Raw genomic sequence first — 20534 nt, forward strand, 5'->3', positions numbered from 1 at the left:
GGCTAAAGTAACATTTAAATGTTAGATATTTGATATCTGTAATTTTGAAAGGAAATGCTGCTTTGGTTTAAAATAGCTTCAAAGATGTAGATATTCAGGTGAGAATTAACTGGCATGAACAAGAAGGAAAATTGCAGAAATTATTTACATTTACCTGTTATTAAATCTCTTCGGTTTCACACTAAACATTGTCCAATGCTTAGTTGTAGCTTTGGGGTTTTTTTTTTCCTTTTGGTCACAACTAATACACAGAAGTTCTGACAAAACAAACATGGAATGCATTCTACTGTCTCTGTGTACTTATGCTGGGGAAAGCAATACAAAGTCAAGCCAATAAACCCAGTAAGTCACAATACAAAGAGAATAAATCATTGTGCTCAGAAGTAAAACTACTTATTTCATCAGGCCAAATTCATACTCGCTAATCTGGGAAACAGAATTTAATAAAAGCTGAATGTTTGTTTTTGCTCTCAAACATAATAACCTTTAGACTCTAATACTGAGTTTCCCACAATTGTTAGTTATTATTGAGTCTCAATTTGAACCAGACATCACGGAGGCTGATTGACATTTAATACACAATACATATCTTCTACTAGCAGTCAAACTTTTTATCTGACTTTTGAACTCTGATGTGTGGTGGAGTACTTTACAATAAATTATTAATAAATAAAAATAAACAGTAAGTAAAAACGATAGCCTGTCCTAATGATCTTTCTAAAATTTCCAAATTGATATTAATCATTCTCTTTTAACAAACTATCAATGAACAGCACAAACGATTTTATGTTTCAGTGAAAGTGAACTAAACAAAATAACCTAGATATGTGCTCCTACGGATACATAGTCAATGGAACAATAAGGAGAAAACTTTAGGATTCCAAGATGGTGACGGAGTAGGCAGATATTCCAACTGCCACTTCCCAGGACTAAATTGGATTATTACTTAATTAAAGAACAATAATCTTGAAAAACCAGCTCAGGACTAAACAGAAAGAAGTCTATAGGCCTGACCTATAGAACTCTGGCGCAGTGGATAAAGCGTCGACCTGGAAATGCTGAGGTCGCCGGTTTGAAACCCTGGGCTTGCCAGGTCAAGGCACATATGGGAGTTGATGCTTCCAGCTCCTCCCCCCTTCTCTCTCTCTGTCTCTCTCTCCTCTCTCTCCCTCTCTGTCTCTCTCCTCTCTAAAAATGAATAAATAAAATAAAATAAATTTTTAAAAAATTAAAAAAAAAAGAAGTCTATAATCAGAAATCATGGAAGAAGCCACAGCGAGACTGGTAGGAAGGGCGGAGATGTGGAAAGGGCTGCCCCGCTCCCAGGAGCAAGCAGTGTGGAGGGTCCAGAGGGACTCCCACTGTGAGGAGGATTGCCCTGAGAGGGGAGGGTCCTAAACCCCAGGCCCAACATCCTAGCCTAGTAATCCTGAGCCTAAAAGAGGCACCCACACAGTATTTGGCAGTGAAAAGAGCTGAAGCTTCTGTCTGTGAGAAAGAGACAGAGCTCTCGAAAATGCAGGATCCATCTTAAAGGGCCAGCACAGAACATCTCACTCACAGCCACTTACCAGGGACTCCAGTGGAGGGAGGGCTGAGAGAACTAGAGTTGCATAAAGAGAGTGTAAAGTTGGAGGCCCAGGGAGAGACACTGTGGCAGACAGCCAGCTGAACCCTTGTACCGAGTCATTCTTCAGAATTGCAGTCTCCATCTTTCTTGGGTGTAGCAGTCCCCTCTGAGTGGCATCAAACTGGGGAAAAGCAACTGCCCCGCCCTCAGGAGTCTCTCCTGTCCCAGTCATGGAGACTGGGTCATTCTGAGAAGTTAGCCAGGAAGCAGGGGGCATGCCAGTGACTCAGTTTTCTGACATTTTGGCCAGAGCTTCCTCCACATGCTCTCTAGTCTATGACTGGTGCTTCCAACTCATAAGAAAATTACTAGAAACTCTCCAGACTGCAGGCAGACCACACCTCTGGGTCTCAAAGGTCACACCTACCAGCCTCCTGGGGCCAAACTCTGCGAGGTCTGTGAAAAAAGTCTGGACAGACTGATATCTGGGATCAAGACACACCCACTACCCTACCTGATCCCTAAATTGCTCCGGCTCAAGACTGCACCAGAGGTTTTTCCATGGGCCGAGCTCAACAAGCAGCCAGCCAACAGAGGCTGCAGGAGGCAGGGCTCAGGGAACCTTGGTTTTTTGCATACTTTCCCCTAGGTCCAGTGTGGGTAAAAGTCAGCCTAGGTGTGCAGCTTGCTATTTCCATGTGCACCTGGGCCCAGCAGAGGCTGCCATAAACTCTGGATTGCTTTTAGATCCCAGAAGGTTGCTGAGGGCTAATCATTGTCAGTGTCGTGTCCCTCACTGGTCTGCACTGAGTTTTACTCCAGGGAGGTCCAGGGTTGGCACATTTAAAAGCCAGCTGTGGAGAGCATCAGTGCAGGACCTAATGACTCCTGCTGGCAGCATGTTCCAAGGGAGGGTTCATTGGACACAGGGCCCAGCTGAGGCGAGTTCCACTTTCTGTGACCATCACAGGCACAGTGACTTGCACACATTGGACAGACTGGAGTTTCACAGTCAGCCAGCCCAGGTGTTGGGCAGATAAAATGTATTATGCTCACTTTGTTAAAGGGTCTTTGCCCAGGTGATATTAATGTGTGTTGGAGGCAGACAGGATCATTGTAGCCTGGGGCTTGGTTTTGGGATTAAGCCTCTCCCACCCGTCTTGATGTGGTACAATCCAATCATGCCTCAGAGAAGTGACTTTGTATTAGAGACTACCCTATTTTGTATATTGGATTAAAGGTTGTGAAGCTACACTATAAAATGGGGGCAGAACGGGACTTGGCTCTTGGTTCCTGAGATTATCATTAGAAGAGAGAGCAGAAAGCAGAGAAAGGCCTCGTGGAAGAGGCCAGGAGAAGCAGCCAAGATGGCGGAGTGCTGAGTGAGATGCCAGTTTGTGTAGAGTTTGTATCTGGGATAAGGAAGGAGATGGGGAACTGAGGAGAATAAGGCTGGTGAGCTAGAAACCTTTGATTCTAGGAAACTCGGATAAGTCAGTGGCTTTGTGAGCACTGAATGTGAGTGGGTTTTGGAGCCCAGTGTGTATTTTTACTTGCCCGCCGGGTACAAGCTAGAATTAAAGACTATGGCCCATCAGTTCTTGGCTCCGCTGTTTCTTTACCGACTGTCCGAATCCAATGCGAACCTGCATGGGCCAGACGGCTGTGATGCTGGCCCTGGCCGTGGCTTCTGGCTTTACACCAGGTGTTGGATATCTTACTCTACTAGGCCAGGTTCCACAGGGGAAAGGGAGAGAAGCTTGGAGCATGGACATTCAAAATGTGGGTACCTACAACCCTATTGTTAGGTCTGGTATAGAGTCTTAGACACTTTTTGGGGTGCACAGTCAGCCCCAGGGAGGACTCTCTCAGTATTTCTTTTTGAGACCAGGGGCACACCAGCTGGAAGAACTTCTGGAGAGGGGACAGTCAGCCCAATCCAATCTAAACTTGCTGCTCACCTCTCTGGGGAGAAATATAATTGGAGTATTCAGCGGTGTCTGAGGGATTAGGCTCTGGAGTAGGGGCTACTTTACCCATATTGAGCTCCTGACCTAGAGACTTCTAAAGTAGGGGATTCCACTAACATTGTATTCCTAAGCCCAGCTTCCCTAACCGAATGAGCTTTTCAAACTCGTAAAGAAGTTAATGGGGTGAAACCAGTCTGAGCTCACTCTATAGCCTTTCTACAGAAGACTGTGGGAAGACCAGGCAGCTGCAAGAGGAGGTGGAGCAGCTGAAAAGTGGAAGCAAATTTTATGAAGCTTGGGGCTTTTATGGAGCTGCTGTCATCTCTAAGCAAGAGGAAGCTGATCCTTATACATAGGCTGGCCCTTTCCACACACATCAAGGCACAGAAAATGCAGATACAAACAGGGAATAGAGCAGTAGCTCTAGACAGGTAGTCAGGGCAGGTTACAAACAATGGCTGATGCCAACCCAAGAAGACCCAGAACCAACACAACCAGTGTGGGTGGCAGATAGCACCAATGTGGGACTCAGCTAACTATACAAGCAGCATGCACAAAGGAGAAGTCCAGCAGGCACCTGAAAGTGTAGAGAATAAATACACCAAACAGGACAGTCACTGCATAGTGTCTAATACATATGATCAAGGTGGACCCTTAGAGCCAGCCAGGCTGAAGGGATAACTACACCCACAAAAGGACCAACTGCTTTCAATATTCATACAACATACCATCCTCAAGAAATATTCCTAGAGCAAGAAACTCAGGTGGGTTAGAGGTCAGTACCACTAAACCCATCTTCCTCATAAAGACACCACAACAAATTTCAAAGTAAGAGCAAAGCTACCTGATACACAGACAAAATGGGAAGACAAAGAAATATGACCCAAATGAATCTACAAGGAAAATCCCCAGAAAATAAACTAAATGAAATGGAAGTAACCAAACTACAAGACACAGAGTTTAAATAATAATTATTAGGATGGTCAAAAATCTTAGAGCAACAAAGAATGATCACAATGAGAACTTAAACAAAGAGATAGCAGACATCAAATAGGACATTGAAATAACAAAAAAGAACCAGTCAGAAATGACAAATACAATATCAGCAATGAAGACTGCACTAGAAGAACTCAATAGTAGGCTGGATGAAGCAGAGTATTGAATCAACAATTTAGAGGACAAGATAAGCAGAAGCACAGAAGCAAAGCAGCCAAAAAAAAAAAAAAAAAGAGAGAGAGAGAGAGAGAGACTCATAAACACTGAGGAAACTCTAAGGGACTTCTGTGACAAGATGAAGAGAAACAACATTCTCATCATAGAAGTTCCGAAGGAGGAGAGAACAAAGGGATAGAGAACCTTTCTAAAGAAATCATTGCCAAAATTTTTTCTAAATTGATGAAGGAAAATGTCACACAAGTTCAGGAAGCACAGAGTCCCATTAGAGGAACACAGAAGGTCTATACCAAAACACATCATAATTAAAGTGCCAAAGTTAAGAGACAACAAAAGAATACTAAAACCTGCAAGAAAAAAACAGTTGATTATTTACAGAAAAATGCCCATAAGGATGACATCTGACTTCTCAACAGAAACACTTCAGGCCAGAAGGGACTGGCAAGAAATATTCAAAATGATGCCAAACAAATATCCAACTAAGACTACTTTATCCCACAAAGCTATCATTTAAAATTGAAAGAGAAATAAAAAGTTTCCCAGACAAAAAAAGACTCAAGGAATTCATTACAACCAAACCAGTACTGCAAGAAATGTTAAGGGGCCTACTATAAAAAGAGCAAAGGAAATAAGAAATCAAGTGAAAGAGGATAGTAGGTTTAAAAAATAAAATGGCAATAAATTAGTATATGTCAGTAATAACCTTAAATGTAAATGGATTAAATGCTCTGATCAAAAGACATAGGGTAGCTCAGTGGTAGAGCGTCGGCCTGGCGTGCAGAAGTCCCGGGTTCGATTCCCAGCCAAGGCACACAAGAGAAGTGCCCATCTGCTTCTCCACCCCTCCCCCTCTCCTTCCTCTCTGTCTCTCTCTTCCCCTCTTGCAGCCGAGGCTCCACTGGAGCGGAGATGGCCTGGGCGCTGGGGATGGCTCCTCGGCCTCTGCCCCAGGCACTGGAGTGGCTCTGGTCGCAACGGAGCGATGCCCCGGAGGGGCAGAGCATCACCCCCTGGTGGGCAGAGCGTCGCCCCCTGGTGGGCGTGCCGGGTGGATCCCAGTGGGGCGCATGCGGGAGTCTGACTGTCTCTCCCCGTTTCCGGCTTTAGAAAAATACAGAAGAAGAAGAAAAAAAAAAAAGACATAGAGTACCTGCATGGATAAGAAAACAAGATATAGATAGATAGATAGATAGATAGATAGATAGATAGATAGATAGATAGAGATAGAGATAGATATAGATAGATAGATATAGATATATAGATAGATAGATAAATATAGATAGATAGATAGAGCTATAGATAGATAGATATAGAGATAGATATAGATAGATAGATATAGATAGATAGATAGATAGATAGATAGATAGATAGATATACTGTCTACAAGAGACCAACGTCAGAACAAAAGGTATACACAGACTGAAAGAGAAGGGATGGGAAGAAGTATTTCATGCTAATGGAAATGAAAAAAAAAGCTAGGGTAGCCTTACTTATATCTCATAAAATAGCCTTTAAAATAAAGGCAATAGTGGGGAGACAAGATGGCCACAGAGTAGGCAGACGCTCCAACTCCCATTTCCCAGAGGCAAGGTGGATTATAACTTAATTCTGAGAACACTCATCTTGAAAGACCAACTTTGGACTAAACTAAGAGGATTCTATAGCTGAGGCCCACCAAAGAAGCCACAATGAGACTGGTAGGAAAGGCAGGGATGCCGAAAGGGCTGCCCTGGTCCCATGAGTGAGCGGTGGTCCAGAGGGACTTTCACAATGGGGAGGGTTGCCTGGCGAGTTGTGGGTCCTCAGCCCCAAAACCAGAGTCCCATCCTAGAGCCCAGAAGCCTGGAAGGGGCTTACAGACTATATTAGGCTGAGAAAAGAGCCTAAATGCTGTTTGAGAGAAGGAAATAGAACTCTCGGACCCAGACTCCGTATTAAAGAGACTGCATGGAGAGCCTCGCTCACAGCCAACTTTCCCGGAGCTCCAGGAGTGGAGAGCGCTGGGAGGACTGGAGTTGCCAGGGGAGAGTGTGGTCTCGGAGGCACAGGGGGAGACACTTTGAGGAATGGACACCCTAACCCCTGAGCTGAATCACTCCCCAAATTTAAAGTGAACATTTTTCCTGGGAACAGTATCACAAGCAACTGGAAGAAATTATCACATCCACCGGAGGCTCTCCTGTCCCAGTTAGAACAAAGAGGCGCTTAGAGGCAGGCCAAACGTTAGGGACACAAGTAGTGAGTGCAGAGGTGTAAGCTACACCACCCCTGAACTGCTGAGTGCTCACTGGGGGCAGGCGGGCTGGAGGCAGCAGGGCATGACTGAGGAAGCCAGGACACAGCTGCGGAGGCCAGGGCGGTCCGAGCGAGCATGTGCAGGCCAGCCCGCAAAGGCGGAAACCGCAGCTACCGCTGCCTGTGGCAAGGGGCCACCCTTGTAGGGGGCGGAGGCCCAAATGACAGTGGAGGGGGTCTGCGTGGGTACACACAAGCCTGCCACTGAGGGCAGAAGCGGTAGGGACCGCTGCAGAGGTCAGAGCTGGCGTACAAACCCGTTTGTGGCATGGCTGCGCCCTCAGTGGCCTCAGAAACTGGGTAACATCAGGGGTGATCAGAGCAGATGCAAGCAGGCCCACCCACAGAAGTGGGAGCTGTGGAGGCTGTTGAGGAGGTCTGATCTGATGCACAAACCCCACATGACAAGGACCCCCACTCGGCAGCAATGGAGGCCAAGGAAGCCCGGGAAGCAGTCCAAGCAGTCGTGTGCAGGCCCATACGCAGAGGCAGAAGCTGCAGCAAATGCCCAAGCCTGTGCACAAACTTGCCAATGGCACAGGCCCACCCTCAGCATCAGCGGAGGCTGGGGCACCCTTGGAAGCGGTCCAAGCAGGTTGATGCAAGCCTGCCCAGGGCAGCAGAGACAGCACCAGCTAAGAAGGAGTGCTGGTGCCAGCATCACCTGAGCCTAAAGCCCCAGGCAGCAACAGTGGCAACAGGCCAGTACACAGACCAAACAACAGGAGCACAGGGGCTACACCCACTGCACCCCTGTGCTACACCCAACTGAGTGCTGAAACAGAAGAAAAACAACCCCCAAAAAGTCTGGATAGAATGACACCTGAGGCTAAGGGGCAGGCCACATTCAATACCATACCTAATCACTGAATTATAGTACTGAACACAACAAGTAGCCAGCAATAAGAGGCAACAGAAAGTGAATCTCAGGGAAACTTGAACTTTTTTTTTTTTTTTCATTTTTTCTGAAGCTGGAAACGGGGAGGCAGTCAGACAGACTACTGCATGCGCCCGACCGGGATTCACTTGGCATGCCCACCAGGGAGCGATGCTCTGCCCCTCTGGGGCGTCGCTCTGTTGTATACAGAGCCATTCTAGCACCTGAGGCAGAGGCCATGGAGCCATCCTCAGCGCCCGGGCAAACTTTGCTCCAATGAAGCCTTGGCTGCGGGAGGGGAAGAGAGAGACAGAGAGGAAGGAGAGGGGGAGGGGTGGAGAAGCAGATGGGTGCTTCTCCTGTGTGCCCTGGCCGGGAATCGAACCCAGGACTCCTGCATGCCAGGCCAACGCTCTACTGCTGAGCCAAGTGGCCAGGACCGGAAACTTGAACTTTTAAAGAAACTTCCCCCCAGGTCAAGAGTAGATAAAATCAAGTCTAGGAGTACAGTAGATATTTACAATGGCACCTAGGCCCAGCAGAAGCAGCCACAGATCTGAATTGCCTGTAGCTCCAAAAACGTTGATAAGAGCCATTTATAGGTAGTGACCCCCACTGATCTGAACTGGGCTCCAGAGAGGGCAGTCCACGGAAGGCACATTCAGTGACCCTATACGGAAAGCACCAGTTTAGGACCTAACAACCCTTGTTAGAGTGGAAGCTTAAGGAAGGGTTCCTCACATCTGACCCAGCGAAGACATAGAAAACACTGACACAAATAGCGAAAAGAACAGTGATAGGAGATAAGTTGCCCACAGCTTATAACAAACAACAGCTGATGCCAAGTCAATAAGACCTAGAAATAACAAAACTAAAAATTGGAGGCTGACAATACCAACCCTAGACTTAGCTAGCTTCACAAACACCACACCTAAAAGAGAAGTGTATACACAGACAAAATGGGAAGACAGAGAAATGTAATCAAAATGAATCAACAAGAGAAATCCCCAGAAAAAGAACTGAGTGAGATGGATATAACCAAACTACCAGATGCAGAGTTTAAAATAATGATTATTGAGGTGACGTCACGGAAATGGCGCCGTGAGAAGCGCGTCCGACAGCTCTCCCCTAAATCACAACAAATTTATCAACTAGAAACAGAAAAATTTATCCTCGGAGCATTCCGGAGTTCCACACAAACTGAAAGCAAAAAGACTATTATCACTTGAATCTGAGAGACGAGGGTGTGGAGGAAGCTACCGCAGCAACGCTCATTCAAGCCGCGAGGGAGTGCGCCTGCGGTGAGTCAGCCCATATACTTGGGAACCGCGAGCCACCGCAAGCGGCCGACGCGAGCCGCCACCGCAAGCCGCCGCAAGCCGCCACCGTGAGCTGCCGCGAGCAGCCGCGCGCCCCCGGTCCGGTTGAGCACCGCTGACGTTCCCACTGGCCCGCACACTGCGAGTGGGGGTCGCTGGCCACCGGTGCCCGGAGCGCCCCATTCGCGCGCGTGCCTTGGGCATTCCACACTCCCAGGGTGCCCTGCTGGCCCGCACACCCAGGGGGCTCCATTATCCTGCACCTGGTGCGGTCCAGCTGCCAGTGGCGGGGCGAGCGTGAGAGGCTTGGGAGATTCTCTCCGTGGGCGGGGCACCTCACCCAGCCATTCAAGCTAACAATCAAGCGTTGGGGGAGGGGCGCACGCAGGCAGCCTAAAATACCTTCGGAAGCACAGCTGCGACCCAATCACTGAAATTAGCTTAACCCATAAAATCTGCGCACCCTCGGTTCTAATTGATAAGATCTCTCTCAGTTCAGCGATCCAAGACAAGAGGCGTGATATTTTTTAGTGCCTCTCGCTAAAGGGGCGGGGGCAACTTCTGATTGATAGAGCCTCCATATTCAGGGATAAACGCTAACAAGAAGGACTTGGCAGATAATAAGGTCTATACTACACTAGTCGTAAGCAGAGACTAGTGCCTCTTCTTCCCTGCAAAAACAGGCTACAAAGTGTGGAAAGCCTGGGTTGAGAGGTCCAACTAAATGATAGGCGCTGAACAGTCACCTTGACAACAATTGACTCCCACCCCCGCCTGATTACACTAGAGGCCCTGACTCTCAGAGCCTCTCCCAAAGCCTTGCACTGAGTGGGGATAGAGTGGGGATTTCCCAGCTCTTTGAGCCTCTTACTCCCCAGGCAGAAGCAGTAGCAGCCTTATAGCTGGATCACCAGGCTGCTAATTCAGAAAGGGGGGACTAGGAGAGAGAATCCAGGAAAGCAAACTCTCTCATCGTTGGACCCTGCAAACGCCAACAAGCCTTTACTTCCAGCAAGACTAAAGCCAATTATATGACATTGCCATAGAATCCCATCAACTGCAAATCCCTACCTAAGAGTGACACAGGGGCAGAGCCTGGGGTACAGAGTCACCGACTAGGAAGAGGGAGAGAAAAAAAAAAGGAAGTTAACCTCTCAAAATCAAGAAAAACCCACAGACTTTACAACTTGATCAACTAATTTTTTTTTTGTTGTTGTTGTTGTTTGTTTCTTCTATCTTTTTGCCTTTATTTCCTCCACCTCGGTCCTTCTATTCTCTGCCCATCTTATGCTTCCCCTTTCTTGAACTACACTACCCATGAGTGTTGCATTTTATTTTTCTTCTTCATCCTCACCCTCCTTTAAGGTTATACTCCAAAACACTTAACTCTCACTCTCTCCTCTTTTGTTTTTTTTTTTTTTGTCTTGCTTTATTTTGTTTTTTTCTCCTCCTATTTTATTTCTTCCTTCGTTTTTCTCTTTTTCTTATTTTTTCCTTTCTATTCGTTTTTTCTTTTCTCATTTTACTTTCCTCCCATAAAATCCTCAATCACGAACAAATTAGTTAATTTGGGACTCAAGGCTTTTTTTTGGCTTTATTTCTCTTTTTTGCTTTTGTTTTTATTTTTTTTTTCTCTTGCTTGTTTATTTTTGTGGCATTTTGGGTCCTCCCAACCCAAGGTCTCCATTGTATTTAGTCTTCGCTCCACTTAATACAACAGATTTTTACTTATTATTTTTATTTTTTCTTCTTTATTATTCTTTTTTGGTCCTTTTTTCTGATTCCCTCTTATCCCTCTCATTATATCTCTTAGTTGACCATCACTTACAAGCAAATCATCTTATGCTTGTCTAAGATTTTCTTCCTTTTTTTTTTTTTTTTTGCATTTAGTAGGTCCCTACTCCCTTTTTTTTGCCCCTTGAACTCTTCACCCCAAATCAGGCCCTCCATTATAGGCACAATATTTCCCTGAGGAGGGGAGAGGAGGGAAAGAGAAGAGAGAAAAAAGGGGGGAAATAATAAATTATTACTGTTTTTTTTTCTGGGGTGTTTTACCCTTTTTTTTTTTTCTTTTTACTCTTTATTAATTCTAATTAGTGCTATCAATAAGACCACCCTCAGATGCCGATAAGAAAGAGGAAATCGAATATTATGGATACAAAAGAAAGAGAGGTAACACAAATAGATGTGGAAAAATCTATGGAGAAAAGACTTAACATATTGGAAGCCTTGGAGCTAAATGACAGAGAATTTAAAATAGAAATCTTAAAAATACTCAGAGATATACAAGAAAACACAGAAAGGCAATATAGGGAGATCAGAAAACAACTCAATGAACACAAAGAATATATTACCAAGGAAAATGAAACTATAAAAACAAATCAAACAGAAATGAAAAACTCAATTCACGAGCTGAAAAACGAGGTAACAAGCTTAGCTAACAGAACAGCCCAGATTAAAGATAGGATTAGTGAAATAGAAGACAAACAACTTGAGGCACAACAGAGAGAAGAAGAAAGAGACTCAAAAATAATAAAAAACGAGAAAGCCCTACAGGAATTGTCTGACTCCATCAGAAAGAATAACATAAGAATAATAGGTATATCAGAGGGAGAAGAGAAAGAAAATGGAATGGAGAATATACTCAAACAAATAATAGACGAGAACTTCCCAAGCCTGTGGAAGGAACTAAAGCCTCAAATTCAAGAAGCAAACAGAACACCGAGTTTTCTTAACCCCAACAAACCCACTCCAAGGCACATCATAATAAAGATGACACAAACCAATGACAAAGAAAAAATTCTCAAGGCAGCCAGGGAAAAGAAGAGTACAACATATAAAGGAAGGCCTATTAGATTATCATCAGATTTCTCAGCAGAAACTCTACAAGCTAGAAGAGAGTGGACCCCAATATTTAAAGCCCTGAAAGAGAGGAACTTTCAGCCAAGAATACTATACCCATCAAAGCTATCCTTCAAGTATGAAGGAGATATAAAAACATTCACAAATACAGAAAAGATGAGAGAATTTATCAACAGAAAGCCCCCACTCCAGGAAATACTAAGGGGGGTTTCCCAACCAGATTCAAAGAACAAAAGGAAACAACACCACAAGTAACAGCTCCACCAAGAACACAATAAAACCAAACTTAAACTGTGACAACAAAGGAAAAAAAGGGGGGAGAGGATGGAGATTAACAGTAGCAAAGGATGATGAAGTGCAGAAATACTTATAAGATAGGGTACTACAATGAATATGGTAGGTACCCTTTTCATTACTTAATGGTAACCACCCTTGAAAAAACCACCACAAAAACACTTGACTTAAAAAAGGTAGCAACAGAGGAAAGAAGTATGGAACACAAACAAACAAAAACAAATGATAGAAAAACAAAAGAGAAGAATCAAACTAGATACAAAACTAACAGAAAGCAATTTATAAAATGGCAGTAGGGAACCCACAAGTGTCAATAATTACACTAAATGTAAATGGATTAAACTTACCAATAAAAAGACACAGAGTAGCAGAATGGATTAAAAAAGAAAATCCAACTATATGCTGCCTACAAGAAACACATCTAAGCAACAAGGATAAAAACAAATTCAAAGTGAAAGGCTGGAAAACAATACTCCAAGCAGTGCTCGCTTCGGCAGCACATATACTAAAAAACAATACTCCAAGCAAACAACACCCAAAAAAAAAGCAGGTGTAGCAATACTCATATCTAATAATGCTGACTACAAGACAGAAAAAGTACTCAGAGACAAAAATGGTCATTTCATAATGATTAAGGGGAAGTTGAATCAAGAAGACATAACAATCCTTAATATATATGCACCAAACCAAGGAGCACCAAAATATATAAGACAGCTACTTATTGACCTTAAAACAAAAACTAACAAAAATACAATCATACTTGGAGACCTCAATACACCGCTGACGGCTCTAGATCGGTCATCCAAACAGAGAATCAATAAAGATATAGTGGCCTTAAACGAAATACTAGAACACCTGGATATGATAGACATCTACAGGACACTTCATCCCAAAGCGACAGAGTATACATTTTTCTCTAGTGTACATGGAACATTCTCAAGAATTGACCATATGTTGGGCCACAAAGACAATATCAGCAAATTTAGAAAAATTGAAATTGTACCAAGCATATTTTCTGATCATAAAGCCTTGAAACTAGAATTCAACTGCAAAAAAGAGGGGGAAAAACCCACAAAAATGTGGAAACTAAACAACATACTTTTAAAAAATGAATGGGTCAAAGAAGAAATAAGCGCAGAGATCAAAAGATATATACAGACAAATGAAAATGAAAATATGACATATCAGAATCTCTGGGATGCAGCAAAAGCAGTAATAAGAGGAAAGTTCATATCACTTCAGGCCTATATGAACAAACAAGAGAGAGCCCAAGTAAACCACTTAACTTCACACCTTAAGGAACTAGAAAAAGAAGAACAAAGACAACCCAAAACCAGCCGAAGAAAGGAGATAATAAAAATCAGAGCAGAAATAAATGAAATAGAGAACAGAAAAACTATAGAAAAAATCAATAAAACAAGGAGCTGGTTCTTTGAAAAGATCAACAAAATTGACAAACCCTTGGCAAGACTCACCAAGGAAAAAAGACACAGGACTCAAATAAATAAAATCCAAAATGAAAGAGGAGAGATCACCACAGACATCATAGAAATACAAAGAATTATTGTAGAATACTATGAAAAATTATATGCCACCAAATACAACAATCTAGAAGAAATGGATAAATTCCTAGAACAATACAACCTTCCTAGACTGAGTCATGAAGAAGCAGAAAGCCTAAACAGACCAATCAGCAGGGAGGAAATAGAAAAAACTATTAAAAATCTCCCCCAAAATAAAAGTCCAGGCCCAGACGGTTATACTAGTGAATTCTATCAAACATTCAAAGAAGACTTGGTTCCTATTCTACTCAAAGTCTTCCGAAAAATTGAAGAAGAAGCAATACTTCCAAACACATTTTATGAGGCCAACATAACCCTCATACCAAAACCTGGCAAGGATGGCACAAAGAAAGAAAACTACAGACCAATATCTCTAATGAATACAGATGCTAAAATACTAAACAAAATACTGGCAAACCCAATACAACAACATATTAAAAAAATAATACATCATGATCAAGTGGGATTCATCCCAGAATCTCAAGGATGGTTCAACATACGCAAAACAGTTAACGTAATACACCATATCAACAAAACAAAGAACAAAAACCACATGATCTTATCAATAGATGCAGAAAAGGCTTTTGATAAAATACAACACAGTTTTATGTTTAAGACTCTCAACAAAATGGGTATAGAAGGAAAATATCTCAACATGATAAAGGCCATATATGATAAACCATCAGCCAACATCCTATTAAATGGCATAAAACTGAGGACTTTCTACCTTAAATCAGGAACAAGACAGGGTTGTCCACTCTCTCCACTCTTATTCAACGTGGTGTTAGAAGTTCTGGCCAGAGCAATCAGACAAGACAAAGAAATAAAAGGCATCCATATCGGAAAAGAAGAAGTAAAGCTATCACTTTTTGCTGATGATATGATCCTATACATCGAGAACCTGAAGGACTCCACAAAAAGATTATTAGAAACAATAAACCAATACAGTAAGGTCGCAGGATACAAAATTAACATACAAAAGTCCATAGCCTTTCTATATGCCAACAATGAAATATTAGAAAACGAACTCAAAAAAATAATCCCCTTCACGATTGCAACAAAAAAAATAAAATACCTAGGAATAACATAACAAAGAACGTAAAGGACCTATATAATGAAAATTACATAGCATTGTCAAGGGAAATCGAAAAAGATACAATGAGATGGAAAAATATTCCTTGTTCTTGGATAGGAAGAATAAATATAATCAAAATGGCCATATTACCCAAAGCAATATACAAATTTAATGCAATTCCCATCAAAATCCCTATGAGATTTTTTAAAGAAATGGAACAAAAAAATCATCAGATTTATATGGAACTATAAAAAACCCCGAATAGCCAAAACAATCCTAAGGAAAAAGAATGAAGCTGGGGGCATTACAATACCTGACTTTAAACTATATTATAGGGCCATGATAATCAAAACAGCATGGTATTGGCAAAAAAATAGACACTCAGACCAATGGAACAGAATAGAAAGCCCGAAATAAAACCACATATATATGGTCAAATAATCTTTGATAAAGGGGCCAACAACACACAATGGAGAAAAGAAAGCCTCTTCAACAAATGGTGTTGGAAAAACTGGAAAGCCACATGCAAAAGAATGAAACTCGACTACAGCCTGTCCCCGTGTACTAAAATTAATTCAAAATGGATCAAAGACCTAAATTTAAGACCTGAAACAATAAAGTACATAGAAGAAGACATAGGTACTAAAATCATGGACCTGGGTTTTAAAGAACATTTTATGAACTTGACTCCAATGGCAAGAGAAGTGAAGGCAAAGATAAATGAATGGGACTACATCAGAATTAAAAGTTTTTGCTCAGCAAGAGAAACTGATATCAAAATAAACAGACAGCCAATTATATGGGAACTGATATTTTCAAACGACAGCTCAGATAAGGGCCTAATATCTAAAATGTACAAAGAACTCATAAAACTCAACAACAAACAAACAAACAATCCAATAAAAAAATGGGAAGAGGACATGAACAGACACTTCTCCCAGGAAGAAATACAAATGGCCAACAGATATATGAAAAGATGCTCAGCTTCATTAGTTATTAGAGAAATGCAAATCAAAACTACAATGAGATACCACCTCACCCCTGTTAGATTAGCTATTATCAACAAGACGGGTAATAGCAAATGTTGGAGAGGCTGTGGAGAAAAAGGAACCCTCATTCACTGTTGGTGGGACTGTAAAGTAGTACAACCATTATGGAGGAAAGTTTGGTGGTTCCTCAAAAAACTGCAAATAGAACTACCTTATGACCCAGCAATCCCTCTACTGGGTATATACCCCAAAACCTCAGAAACATTGATACGTGAAGACACGTGTAGCCCCATGTTCATTGCAGCACTGTTCACAGTGGCCAAGACATGGAAACAACCAAAAAGCCCTTCAATAGAAGACTGGATAAAGAAGATGTGGCACAGATACACTATGGAATACTACTCAGCCATAAGAAATGATGACATCAGATCATTTACAGCAAAATGGTGGGATCTTGATAACATTATAAGGAGTGAAATAAGTAAATCAGAAAAAAACAAGAACTACGTGATTCCATACATTGGTGGAACATAAAAATGAGACTAAGAGACATGGACAAGAGTGTGGTGGTTACCAAGGGTGGGGGGGGGAGGGAGGACATGGGAGGGAGGGAGAGAGTTAGGGGGAGGGGGAGGGGCACAGAGAACTAGGTAGAGGGTGACGGAGGACAATCTGACTTTGGGCGAGGGGTTTGCAACATAATTTGATGACAAATAACCTAGACATGTTTTCTTTGAATATATGTACCCTGATTTATTAATGTCATCCCATTACCATTAATAAAAATTTATTAAAAAAAAATAAAATAAAATAATGATTATTAAAGTGCTCAGAAATCTTAGAGCAACAATGGATGGACACAATGAGCACCTAAATAAAGAGATAACATGCATTAAAAAGGACATTGAAATAATAAAAAACAAGCACTCATAAATGACAAATATAATATACAAAATGAAGACTACACTAGAAGGAATTAAAAGCAGGCTGAATGAAGCAGAGAATCGAATCAGCAATTTAGAAGACAAGATAAATGAAAGCACAGAAGTGGAGAAGCAAAAAGAAAAGAGGCTCAAAAAGTCAGAGGAAACTTTAAGAGAGCTCTCTAACAACATAAAGAGAAACACCATCTGCATCATAAGGGTTCTTGAAGAAGAAGAGAAAGAACAAGGAATAGAGAACCTGTTTGAAGAAAGTATAGCTGAAAACTTCCCTAAATTGAGGAAGGAGAAAGTCACACAAGTAAAAGAAGCACAGAGAATTCCATTAAAACGAAATCCAAAGAAACCTACACCAAGACACATCATAATTAAATACAAAAGCTAAGAAATAAAGAAAAATACTAAAAGCTGCAAGACAAAAAACTCAATCACCTATAAAGGAGCCCACATAAGGATGACATTCGACTTCTCAACAGAAACACTTAAGGCCAGGTCAGAAGGGAATGCAAGAAATATTTAAAGTAATGCAGAATAAGAGCCTACAACCAAGACTTCTTTATCCAGTAAGGCTATTCTTTAAAATTGAAGGAGAAATAAAACGCTTACCAGACAAAAAAAAAAAAAATCAAGGAATTAATTACCACTAAACCAAACCAATGCTGCAGAAATGTTAAGGAGCCTGTTGTAAACAGAACAAAGTGGGAAAAAATACAGTAAAAGAGGAATGTAGATTTAAAGAATAAAATGGCAATAAACAACTACATATCAATAATAACCATAAATGTAAGTGGAATAAAAGATCCAATCAAAAGACATAAGGTAGCTGCGTGGATAAGAAAACAGGACCCAAACATATGCTGTCTGCAAGAGACACACCTCAAAAAAAAAAAAAAAAAAAGATAAACATAGACTGAAAGTAAAAGTTTGGAAAAAAATATTTCATGCAAATGGAAATGAAAAAAAATCTGGGGTAGCCATACTTATATCTGACAAAATAGACTTTAAAACAAAGGCTATAGTAAGGGATAGAGAAGGTCACTACATAATGATAAAGGGAGCAAGCCAACAGAAATCCAACAGTATAACCAATATAAATATCTATGCACATAATATAGGAGCACATAAATATATAAAGCACACTTTGATGAACATAAAGGGCGAGATCAACAGCAATACTATAATAGTAGGAATTTCAAAACCCCATTAACATCACTAGATAGATCCTCAAGAAAGAAAATTAACAAAGAAACAGCAGACTTAGAGGACACACTAGATCAACTAAATTTAATAGATATCTTCAGAATCTTTAACCCTAAAGCAGCAGAATATACATTCCTTTCAAGTGCTCATGGTACATTCTCTAGGATAGACCACATGATAGGACACAAAACAAGTCTCATTAAATTTAAGAAGATTGAAATCATATCAAGCATCTTCTCGGATCACAACGGCATGAAACTAGAAATCAACTACAACAGAAAAACTGAAAAATACTCAAACACTTGGAAACTAAATAGCATGTTAATAAATAATGAATGAGTTAACAATGAGATCAAAGAAGAAATAAAAAATTTATTAGAAATGAATGAAAATGAGAATACAACTCAAAATATATGGGACACAGCAAAAGTAGTCCTAAGAGGGAAGTTCGTAGCATTACAGGCATACCTCAAGAAGCTGGAAATAGCTCAAATAAACAAATTAACCCTGCATCTAAAAGAACTACAAAAAGAACAGCAAGTAAATCCCAGAGGAAGTAGAAGGGAGGAAATAATAAAGATCAGAGTGGAAATAAATGACATAGAGGCTGCAAAAACAATACAGAGGATCAATGAAGCCAAGAGCTGATTCTTTGAAAGGTACACAAGATCAATGAACCTTTAATCAGGCTCACCAAGAAAAAAAGAGAGAGGACTCAAATAAATAAAATTAGAAATGAGAGTGGAGAAATAACAACTGACACAACAGAAATACAACGAATTGTAAGAAAATACTATGAAAAACTGTATGCCAAAAAATTAGACAACCTAGGTGAAATGGACAAATTTCTTGATACATATAATCTTTCAAAAATCAAGCTGGAAGAATCTGAAAACTTAAACAGACCAATTACAACAAATGAGATCGAAACAGTTATAAAAAAAAAAAAAACTCCCAACAAACAAAAACCCTCAGCCTCATGGCTTCACAAGCAAATTTTACCAGATATTCAAAGAACTAACTCCTATTCTTCTCAGGCTATTTCAAAAAATTCAAAAGCATGCAAGACTTACACGCTCCTTTTATGAGGTGAGCATAATTCTGATTTCAAAACCAGGCAAAGACAACACAAAGAAAGAAAACTATAGGCCAATATCCCTGATAAATTTAGATGCTAAAATTCTCAACAAAATATTAGCAAATCAGATACAGCCGTACATGAAAAAAATCATACATCATGATTAAGTGGGATTTATTCTGGGGAGGCAAGGTTGGTACAACATTTGCAAATCAATCAATGTGATTCATTATATAAACAAAAAGGAGAAGAACCACATGATAATTTCAATAGGTGCAGAAAAAAGATTTGTTAAAATCCAGCACCCGGCCCTGGCCGGTTGGCTCAGCGGTAGAGCATCGGCCTGGCATGCGGGAGTCCCGGGTTTGATTCCCAGCCAGGGCACACAGGAGAGGCGCCCATCTGCTTCTCCACCCCTCCCCCTCTCCTTCCTCTCTGTCTCTCTCTTCCCCTCCCGCAGCAAGGCTCCATTGGAGCAAAGATGGCCCAGGTGCTGGGGATGGCTCTGTGGCCTCTGCCTCAGGTGCTAGAATGGCTCTGAATGTGACAGAGCGACGCCCCAGAGGGGCAGAACATCGCCCCCTGGTGGGCATGCCGGGTGGATCGCGGTCGGGCGCATGCGGGAGTCTGTCTGACTGCCTCCTTGTTTCCAGCTTCGGAAAAATGAGAAAAAAAAAAATCCTGCACCCAATTATGATCAAAACTCTCAGCAAAGTGGGAATACAGGGAATATACCTCAATATGATAAAGGGAATCTATGACAAACCCACAGCCAATATCATAATCAATTGGCAAAAATTAAAATTAATCCCCCTCAGATTAGGAACAAGACAAGGGTGTCTTTTTTCATCAATCTTATTCAACAGAGTTCTGAAGGTCCTAGCCACAGCAATCAGACAAGAAGAATAAAAGGCATCCAAATTGGAAAAGAAGAAGTAAAACTATCATTATTTGCAGATATGATACTGTATATAGAAAACTCTAAAGTCTCAGTCAAAAAACTACTGGACCTGATAAATGAATTCAGGAAGGTGGCAGGATATAAAATTAATACTCTGAAATCAAAGTCATTTTTATACAACAACAATGAACAGTCAGAAAGAGAAATTAAGGAAACAACCTCTTTCACTATTGCAAAAAAAATAAAATAAAGTATCTAAGAGTATATTTAACCAAAGAGGTTAAAGACTTGTACCTGGAAAATTATAAAACATTGATAATAGAAATCAAGGAAGATACAAACCATGTTCCTACCATGTTCATGGATAGTAAGAATAAATATTAAAATGTCTATATTACCCAAAGCAATTTATAAATTCAATGTAATAC

Source organism: Saccopteryx bilineata, chromosome 7 (genome assembly GCF_036850765.1).
Source record: "Saccopteryx bilineata isolate mSacBil1 chromosome 7, mSacBil1_pri_phased_curated, whole genome shotgun sequence".
In the NCBI taxonomy this organism is placed as follows: domain Eukaryota; kingdom Metazoa; phylum Chordata; class Mammalia; order Chiroptera; family Emballonuridae; genus Saccopteryx; species Saccopteryx bilineata.